Genomic DNA, 11309 nt, shown 5'->3' with positions numbered 1-11309 from the left:
AGTTTGGCAAAGATTCCAAACGGAAGGCTAGACAACCAACATAAAAGAAGCGGGAAGTGGTTCAAGTGTTTGCGGTTTCAACACCCTTGACAGGGACTACCTCTAGAAGTAGGCCTAGATGCAATGAGTGTGGGTTTCATCACAATGGAGCATGTCGGGTCTGCACCAGCTGCAGTAAGAAAGGTCATCTTTCCAACATATGCAAAACCCCACCCAATCAAGGAACCGCAACAGCAGAGAACCGAATGTGCTACGAGTATAAGGAAGTTGGAAACATCAAGAGGTACGTTCCAAATCAATAAATTATACATAAATATAGTTTTTGATACCGACGCCGATAGAAGCTATGTTACTCCCAAATTTAGGAAATTGTTAGATCACCCATCTAGTAAAGTTAGGGAAGCCTATAAAGTAGAAATGGGTAACGACCAAGTCGGTAGTACTTAAGAGATACTTAGGACATGTACCTTAACGTTAAATAATCATACTTTTCTCATCGACCTTATGCCAATGGTCATTGGAAGTTTGACGTCATCATCGTTATGGACTGGTTATCCTCAAACCATGTCGAAGTGCTATTCTTTGAGAAAGCCTTACGTCTACCCTTACCAAATGGAGAACCCTTAACCATCTATGGTGATAAACCCAATAGAAATCTTAGTATCATCTCTGGCATGAAGGCCATAAAATACTTGTCAAAAAAGTATTTCACCTTCTTAGCCCATAGTATTGATAGGAAAGACAACAAGAAGAAAAAGATCGATGAAGTACCTCAGGTCTGTAAATACCCTGATGTATTCCCTAAGGATCTACCAGGTCTACTGCCAGCTCGAAAAGTAGAGTTTCGAATCGATCTAGTTCCAGGAGCTACCCCATTAGCAAAGTCTCCTTGTAAATTGGCACCATCGGAGATCTAAGAGTTCTCCAGCCAACTACACGAACTAATTGACAAAGGTTTCATTAGACCAAGCTTCTCGCCTTGGGGAGCACCCGTTCTAGTTGTCAAGAAGAAGGACGAATCTTTTCGAATGTGCATAGACTATAGAGAGCTAAATAAAATGACCATTAAGAATAGATATCCACTACCTCGAATAGACGATCTGTTCAATCAACTACAAGGATCCAGTTACTTCTATAAGATCGACCTGATATCGGGATATCATCAACTTCGAGTCATGGAAGAGGACATTCCAAAGACTGCTTTCAGGATGCGCTATGGTCATTATGAGTTCTTGGTCATGCCATTTAGATTGACCAATGCCCCATATGATTTTATGGATCTCATGAATTGAGTATGCAAGCCCTACTTTGACAAATTCGTGATTGTATTCATTGATGATATTTTGGTATACTCACGAAACAAAGAAGAGCATGTGCAACATCTTCTAGTGCTCCTAATGATCTTAAGGAAAGAAAATTTGTACGCAAAATTCTCTAAGTGTGAATGTTAGATAGGAGAAATACACTTTCTTGGGCATGTGGTAAGCAACAGAGGAATTCATGTCGACCCTTCCAAGATCGAAGTGGTAAAGAATTGGGAAACGCCCAAGACACCAAGTGAGGTTCGTCAATTTTTAGGACTAGCTGGCTATTATCAGTGATTTATAGAAAATTTCTCTCGCATAGCCAAACCCCTCACAACATTAACCCAAAAGGAAATGAAGTTCGTTTGGGGAGACCAACAGGAAACAACTTTCCAAAAGCTGAAGGAAATGTTGTGTAGTGCACTGATACTAAACCCTTCCAGTAGGTACTGATGACTTCGTAGTATATTGTGATGCTTCGCATTAGGGGTTGGGACGTGTATTAATGCAAAAGGGAGAAGGTCATAGCCTACACCTCAAGATAACTCAAGGTGTATGAGAACAACTACACCACCCACAACTTAGAGTTGGGAGAGGTAGTTTTTGCCCTATAGATTTGGTGGCATTACCTTTAAGGAGCAAAGTGTGTAGTATACATGGATCACAAGAATCTGCAACACATCTTCGATCAGAAAGAGCTCAACACAAGACAAATGAGATGATTAGAGTTGCTAAATAACTATGATTGTGAGATTCTCTATCACCCAGGAAAGGCTAACGTCGTAGCTAACACCTTGAGCCGTAAAGAATGAGTTAAACCTCGTAGAGTCAAAGCACTTATGATGACTATTCAGTCTAACCTAATCTCGCATATTAGAAGTGCTCAACTCGAGGCTTTAACAAAAGAAAACATTAAAGAAGAAGGTATCAGAGGAATGGAAAGACAACTTAACATTAAGGATGATGAAACGAGATATTTCATGAACCGAGTATGGGTTCCGAAATTTGGAAAGGTCAAAGAACTAGTTCTAAATCAGGCCCATACGAGTAGATACTCCATCCATCCTAGAGCATAAAAGATGTATCTGGACCTAAAGGCCCTCTATTGGTGGCCAAACATGAAGGCTGAAATTGGGACCTACGTAAGTAAATGCCTAACATGTTCCAAGGTCAAGGAAGAACATCAACAACCATCGGGATTGTTGCAGCAACCAGATATTCCCGAGCGAAAGTGGGAGAAGATCGCAATGGACTTTGTTACCAAATTACCAAAAACTACTGCTGGTTACGACACTATTTGGGTAGTTATCGATAGATTAACCAATTCTGCAAACTTCATACCAACAAAAGAGACAAATAAGATGGAGAAGATGACCAGGATGTATCTTAGAGAGATCGTCAGATTGCATGGGGTACCCTTATTATTATCTCTGACATAGATAGTAGGTTTACCTCTCGCTTCTGGCAGAGTTTGCAAAAGTCCCTTGGTACACGCCTGGATATGAGTACAACCTATCATCCACAAACTGATGGTCAAAGTGAAAGGACCATCCAAATGCTGGAAGACATGCTTAGAGCATGTGTGATAGATTTCTGAAGAGCATAGGATATTGACCTTCCTCTGGTTGAGTTCTCATACAAAAATAGCTATCACACGAGCATCAAAGTAGCACCATTCGAAACATTATACGACCGAAAATCTTAATCTCCCATTTGTTGGATGGAAGTTGGCGATACCCAACTGGCCAAGAAATTCGCATAGGATACCCTATGAACGAGCCCACAGATCATCCACGAGACGATTGAAAAGATAGTACAGATAAGAGAGCGCATGAAGGCATCACGTGACCGTCAGAAGTGCTATGCCGGCGTAAGGCATAAACCCCTCGAGTTCCAAGTTGGATATAGGGTGATGCTCAAAGTATCTCCTTGGAGTTATAAGGTTTGGAAAGCAGGGTAAGCTAAATATGAGGTATATAGGACCATTCAAAATCCTTGATAGGATAGGTCCAGTTGCCTATCGACTTAGGTTACCATAAGAGCATAATAACGTGCATGACGTTTTCCATGTGTCTAATCTTAAAAAGTGCCTTTCCGACGATACGATTGTCATCCCACTTGATGAAATTCAAGTTAACCTTGAATTGAACTTCATTGAAGAGCCATTCGAAATAATGGACAAAGAGGTCAAATGAATCAAGCAGAGTCGGATTCTCATTGTCAAGGTGCGATGCAACTTTAAGTGAGGACCAGAGTACACATGAGAACGAGAGGACCAAATGAAGGACAAGTACCCTCAATTGTTCGAAGGAAGCTCGCTGACAAGATAAAATTTCAGGACGAAATTTCCTAAAAGGAGGGAGACTGTGACAACCGAGAGGTTTCCGTCACCGGTCACCATTAGGAAATAGTATGGAAAATAGATGTAATAGCTTAGTATTGTAATATTTGATTTTGAGATAATAAAAATTAAATGTGACATTACATTTATTTGTTAAAACGTCCATTAGGCTCAAAAATTAGCGTCTGAAAAGTTGTATCATTTCCTAAATTGGTTAACATACATGGATAGTACTCGTTAACGTGATCTCAAGGATATAAGATTCGTAAAAATCCGAATCCAAAGAAAAGAGTTATAGAATTTATAAAAATAGAAATCAACCGCATAATTAAAATTAATTACATCAAAATGGTACTTAGAGATTGGTTGAGTTTTGACCAAAAGAGCAAAAAAGAGATTCGTAGTAATCCTTAAGATGTAAACTTTAGGACAAAGTTTGCCAACAACGGGATCCGTGTGAGAGAGATGATTTTGTAAAATCATTTATTTTTACCCTTGTTAGGCACGAAAATGAAAGTCAAAACTAGCTAAAACAACCTAAATGAGAGTTATAGTACCCATTGAGATCATCAAAAAGATATAAAGAGGGCTTAGATCGGGGCTCGCACGAAGAAGTTATGATTTTTACAAAAAAATTTGTGCACACGAGGTACACGTCTATGCCCGTTGCGCACCTGACACCAGATTTGAGTGGATTGCGAGTGACGTCGCCAATTTGGGAAATGACACGTGACATTCTCTGGATGGAGCCACGGTGATCACGCGCAACGCGCGCACCCCAAATCCATGACTATAAATAGAGGGCAGTGTAGAGCTCATTTTCACACCTTCAATCATCACCTACTCTCTCTATCGGGAATCCGCTACCTTTGGAGTGGTCCCCGGAGTCCCAAGCCCGATTCAACCCTACGTCAAAGTTCTCAAGTGACTAGGGAGAGTTCACGGCCCCAATTTCACTATTTTAAATGTTTTAAGGGGGGGGGGGGGATACATGCTTATCAAATGGTTTTATAAAAATATATTTATATCTATAATTATCAATCGTTTTATAAAGCTTAAAGCCTTAAGATAATGTATCTATATATTATGCCTAGTTGTAAGCTATGTTATTATGCCTAAGAGTTATGATGGCCGATAGTCTATGAAGAGATAATACCTAGATGTTATAATGACCAAATCCATCAGATAACATAGTACCTAGAATTTATGTTGGTCAAATATAGGGATATCCATTGTACGTGATCGTTACTCTGCCCAAATATCCAGTTATCAAATTAACCATAATTAGGGTATATATATATATATATATATATATATATATATATATATATATATATATATATATATATATATATATATGCCTCGATCCAATTTCCCCACGTTTGCACCGACCGGGGGTGTGACAGGGTGTGCCGTGTACTATTGGGTTGTTGGCTCCAACCTTCTTCTGCCACGTGTCGCTTCCAAGTTCGTCCACATCATCGCTTCTAGAAGCTTGCCATTTGTCACGTTCCTATGGTGCCACATGTCGATATCTCATGGAGCCACATCACTATGTCTCGGAAGAGAGGGGCTTCCCCGACATGGCCACATGGCGCTCTCTAGTGGTGCTACGTCATCATGTGCACAATTTTCCAGGTTTTCAAAATGACGTAACTTCTTCATACGAGCTCCGCTTTCGACGTTCTATATATTTTTGGAAAGCTCTTGACGAGATCTACAACTTTATTTTTGATCCCAATAGCTAATTGTTATTCTATCAAAAATTTATATTTTGATAGGCTTAGACTGTTAGAGATCGCTGCAGAAAGCATAACTTCTATATACGGAGTTCGTTTCCTACTGTCTTTGTATTGACAGAATCATATCGACGAGATATTCAATTATCTTTTAGATTATTTTGCCTAATAATCTATCGATCTAAGATTCGATTTCTATGCCCGTATTGTCGTGCTAAAACTTCGAAAGATCATAATATCCTCTCACGAAGTCAGATTTGGAAGTTCTTTATATGCACGCTTTCGGTTTAACAACTACTATGAATTTTGTTTAGATCTCTTAGGCTAAAAATTGATTTTTCAAAAATTCATTTTTACGATACGTTGAGTTGTGTCGGTTTAATCGCAAAACTTCGAAGAAGCATAACTTCTTCATGCGAAGTCGAATTTATGTGTTCTATATTTCTACGGAAATTGCAACAGCGTTTCCTACATGTTTATGATGATTACTTGAGCTAAAGATTAATATATTTATACTTCGGATTTTATAAACATTGGTTTATATTGAATCCTACGGAATGGTAAAAATGGGGTGTGACAACTCCTTTTTTAAAATGTCAATTGGACCCTTCACTTTGAACTTTTTAAAATGTCACTTCCACCCATGAATTTTCTAAAAGTTCGTTTATCCCCCGTAGTATATATAATCTGGTTTTCTTCATAAATGTCGTTCGTTAATTTTTTTTTTTTAAAAAAAAGACTATTTTTTATGTGTTTAGTTTTATGTATGTTTCAGTGTAAATTCAATGTGGTCAACGTTTCGACATAAATTTAGAATTTTTGTTTGTTAATTAAAAAAACTTATTTACTTATTGTATGTACGTGTGGTATAAATTTGAGTTTGTCTATGTGTCGAGGTTTTTTTTGTTTTTTTTTATTTTTTATGTTTTCGTGCATATTCGAGTTTAGAATATTCACACATTTGGTCCTTCTTTATGTGTTTTTTTATCTATAATAGTCCTCCACATAAGTAGCCTCCCCCCGGAAACCAAGAGAGTGACTTTCTAGTTACATTACTAAAACTAACCTAAAACTATATAAAAATTAAAAATTAAAATTAACATTACGCTTAAATTAAAAATTAATTAAAACCTAAAAATCGTAATCCGTTATATTTGTCTTTCATTTTGGTTAGGTACTGTAGTGTAGAGAAAAATAATTGAGAATGTTGTGTATTTTGTAGGTAAAGTGATTGGTATTTAATTATTTATAGATAGAATATGGTTAGGTTTTTTCTTTTTTCTTAAAAAATATTTTTTTTTCCAATTTTTAAAAGTAATGGTATCATGACCATTACTTTCTCTCTCATTCTAATTAAACGAGTGTAGCAGCACTCACCAGACTAACTTCTTAGGTTAGAGGGTAGGGGTGAACATTTGTATCGGACCGGCTCTTGGACCAGACCGGTTATGGAGAATATTGTGGACTGTGGACCAGACCGGATGAGTCGTGTCTGTGTCCGTGTCCGGAGTCAGAATTTTCTGGTACTCTATCAAGATCCCTTTCATATGATTTATCTGTCAAAAGATACATAAAATTCAGAATTACAATCTAAATTAATTGTTGAAAAGCTTAAATATTTCAGCTTTGATATCCTAACTTTGATTAATTGTAACTCATTGAATATAAAACCAAATATATATATATATATATATATATATATATATATATATATATATATATATATATATATAGTCTAAAATTATCTAAAAACTCTAAATTACATATTGGGAGAAACCGTTTGTCAATCGGTCTTAAAACGAATGAGATATGATTGTTTAACGAATTTAACAGAATACAAAAGTTTAAATTTCTTTCTGAAAAACTAAAATATTTCAGCTTTGGTATCTCATCTTTGAAGGACTGTAACTCATCTAATATAACACCAAAAATAACAAAATTATAGTAAAACATCATCTACAAACTCTAAATATTACGTTGAAAAAAACCGCATGTCAATCCGACATAAAATGAATGATGTATGTTTGTTTAAAAAATTTCACAAAATACAATTTTTTTTAAAAAAAAATAAGCCGGTCCATAACCGGTTTTTACCCGGAACCGACCGGACCGGCTCTAAATCCTAGAACCGAGAACCGGCCCGGGGCTCCAAAAAAACGGTACGGTTCGGTCCGGTACGGTCCACGTGTCCAAATGTTCACCTCTATTAGAGGGAGTGATAGCACTCCTAATATCTTGTCACATTACTTTTTTCAATGTTACCTTGCTAGCACCTTATTTTTAACATTTCATAGGGAGTTGTAGTATTCCGAGCACTCCATTTTTTTATTTCTTTTTCAAATTTAAATAAATTATATGATTTTTTTTTCAAATTTAAATAAATTATATTTTTCCAGTTTGTGATTCACTTTTTCGTATTTACATTAATTATATGAAATTTTTTCAAATATATATATATATATATATATATATATATATATATATATATATATATATATAATTTACGATTATCTTTTTCAAATTTAAATTAATTATATGATTTTCTTTCAAATTAAAACAAATTATATTTTTTTAATACACAAATATTTAATATTGCATAAATTGTATATCTCTAAAGACAAACACTTAAATATTAATAAAAATGTTCCAATAATTTAAAACATAAAATACGATTAGAAAATTAAAACTTGATTTACTACCTAAAAACTTACTTAAACCTAAAAACTTGACATAAAACCTAAAACACGATTTACTATTAAACTTAAAATATAAATTAAAACTACATTTAAGACATAAAAATAATACTACATATCTCACTTGTATTATTTAGCAATATCCTTCCTTAGCTTGTTGAAAATCCAGCTATCCTCCTCGGACAAGTTCTTTTCCTGGTTTAAGAAAAGCTTTAACGCACATTTCTTTTCTTTTTCATTTCCCAATTCCAAAAAACCATCAAGCTTAGCGTCCAACCCTTGGATGTCGCTATTTATCTCCTCCACTTCACTCGATGAACTTAGTGCTCCTTTCAGCTTTCTTTTTGCTCTATCTTGTCCCATAGAGCAAGTTGGAGCTTAATATGGATCTTCGTTGTTGAGGTCAATCCCCCGATATAGGCATTTTAAGATTGAATATGGGTTAAATCAGAAGTTTTGCTTCGTTTGGACATGCTCGCATAATCATCCACACTTTTTAGATTAAGTCATTTTGGTTTGCCGTTCACAACTCCCCAAAACGCCTAATTGACAAAGGTTTTTCCGACTTTCGCCTTATAATTTTGATGAACTTTTGCTAGAACATCCACCTCATTTGCGCCACTGTAGGGGTTAGGGGTTTTGTTCGTGTAGATGTCATTGAACTCCATTGAGACTTTGTTGGCGGTCATCCATTTCGAGTAAAGTTGATTAGGATTACGATACTCCTTTTTTCATTCAGATACAAAAACTATTCTAAACTCTAGTTTTAAAGGTTGTCGAATCTTGGTCGTCGCCCATCGTCGGATCCTTCGACACATTTAGTCATGCTTGCGCCAATTCCCTCTCCTCATTATCTGTCCATCCTCTGCATAGAGCCTTCCATTTTCCTTCACTTATTCCTTTTGGTTCGACTTTGAGCTCTTGAAACGACTCTTGAACGGATCATTCATCGGAAGAATCGGTTGACTCCTTAGGCGGCATTGTAGAGATTGAAAATTAGTTTAGTGTTGAGGTTGTGAAAAGAATGAGTTTTCTGAACTGTCTTAAATCGATAAATATCGATATTTGGACGAGGTATTGATTGGGACTGAAAATTAGTTTGGGGTTGGTTTTGGTAAAATGGCATGGGTTGAGAAGAGTATGGATTGAATGAAAACATTTGTGGAGCCATATTAGGATAGTAGTAACTAGCGGGTAAATGAATGAGTTGATCAAATGAAGGTCGATAACATGGTGGTGATTGAAGGTTTGGAGGTGGATGTTTTAGTGATGAAATGTTTGAAGATTTTTTTTTGGTAGATGAAGACATTTTTGTTTGGTGAATTAAGAGTATTTGTGAGAGAGATATGATTTTTTTTGTGTGTGAAATGTTAAGAGTGTAGTGTTAATTTATAATGGTTGAATTATAATTTGAAATTTTGAATTTTATCACTACAAGAATACCGACCTTTAGCGGCGACACTATTACCCGCGACATAGACTTTTAGTGGCGACATTTGCTAGAGTCGCCGCTAAAAGTCCATGTCGCCGGCAATATTGTCGCCGCTAAAGGGTTAGCATCTGAATCCGTGTTTTCCCCCTTGGTTAGACGTCAACCGTTCGATCAAATATCTAATCCAACAGATGGGGTACCTTATCCGCACAAACCTAATACCGGCGACATATTTGTCACCGCTAAAAGTGTAAAAAAGTCGCCGCTAATAGTTACCAAAAAATGACGCGGTACCCTTCCCTCCAGATTGTCGCCGCTTTTACTATCTGTCGCCGGTAAAGCCCGACTGGTCGCCGCTAAAGGGTCTCCCAGATATAAAAAAAACGGATGCAGATTCCTCATTTCTTCATTCTGTTTGTTGCGTTTGCTGCTGTTCACCTCTTCCAATTTCCACCGATTTTGTGTTCAATTAGCTGATTCCAACAACATATCTTCCGAACATTGTGTGAGATTAGGGGTCAAGGGTGCTTAGGGCTTCTTGGGACCGATTTGTAGCTCCATCTATTGAAGAAAGGTAAGTTGAATTTCTTGTATCTCTTTGTATTTGTATGTTAATTTCGATTTCTAGCTGCATTTGATGATTAAATTGCAAGAAATAGTTCAATTTCAGTGTTTTTGGTGTTGTTGTCTTTGGGTTTACGGGTGAGAGTATTTTCGGGTGAAGACCAATTTTTCCCGCTACATATCCGTTGATTTCCGCCACTACAGGTTCTATTATTTCAATTTTTTGTGAATTTTGTATTTGTATGTGAAAATTGTCATATATGAAAATTTTGTGTATATTTGATATTTGTATGAATATATGTGAATTTGGTGTATATATATGTCAATGTATGTGTGTTTGATGTATATGTGGTATATGAGTATTTGGTAGAAGTATATGAATGATGTTATTATCTATATATATGTGAAATTATATGTGTTTGTTATAAGTAGGATGTTATTGTGTGTGTATGTGAATGTATGTATGTTTGTTGTAATGTGGTATATGAATGTGAAATTTGTGTATTTGATATAAATAGGATGTTATTATCTATATATGTGAAATTATGTGTATATGTGGTATATGTATGTGAAATTATGCGAATTTCATGCTCTTATGTATTATGTAAAAGTATGTGATTTTGGTATAAGTAGGATGCTACAATTGAAAAAAAAAATAAAAAAAAATTATTGTTATAATTGGAAAAAAAAACACAAAAAAAATGTTATAAAATTGTTTAAAAACTTATATACAAATACTAAAAAGTTTCTAGTTTGTTCCCAAACAATTTTTGGTATAAAATTCTTTATTTAATATTTTATTCATTAAAAACTAATTGCTAAACATATTAAAAGAAACAAATAATTTTTTTTTATGCTCTTATATATTATGTAAAAGTATGTGGTTTTGGTATAAGTAGGATGCTATAATTGAAAAAAATAAAAATAAATTATTGTTATAATTGGAAAAAAAAACACAAAAAAAATGTTATAAAATTGTTTAAAAACTTATATACAAATACTAGAAACTTTCTTATAATGTTAACCAATAAGTTATATAGTTAACTTATAATCTTCAAATTAACTTATAATTAACTTATAATGTTATATTTCTATAGTTTCATATTTATATTTTCATGTCTTTTTTAGTTTTTAAATTTTTTATTTGCAACATATTTATATAATGTTATGAATAAAATAAATATATATATTTTTAATCTCGACGGTAAAAAAGAACAACACAACAACATAATATGT

Source organism: Lactuca virosa, chromosome 2 (genome assembly GCF_052849685.1).
Source record: "Lactuca virosa cultivar CGN04683 chromosome 2, Lactuca_virosa_CGN04683_v6, whole genome shotgun sequence".
In the NCBI taxonomy this organism is placed as follows: Eukaryota; Viridiplantae; Streptophyta; class Magnoliopsida; order Asterales; family Asteraceae; genus Lactuca; species Lactuca virosa.
The sequence above is the reverse complement of the archived record's forward strand: the minus strand, read 5'-3'. Positions refer to the sequence as shown.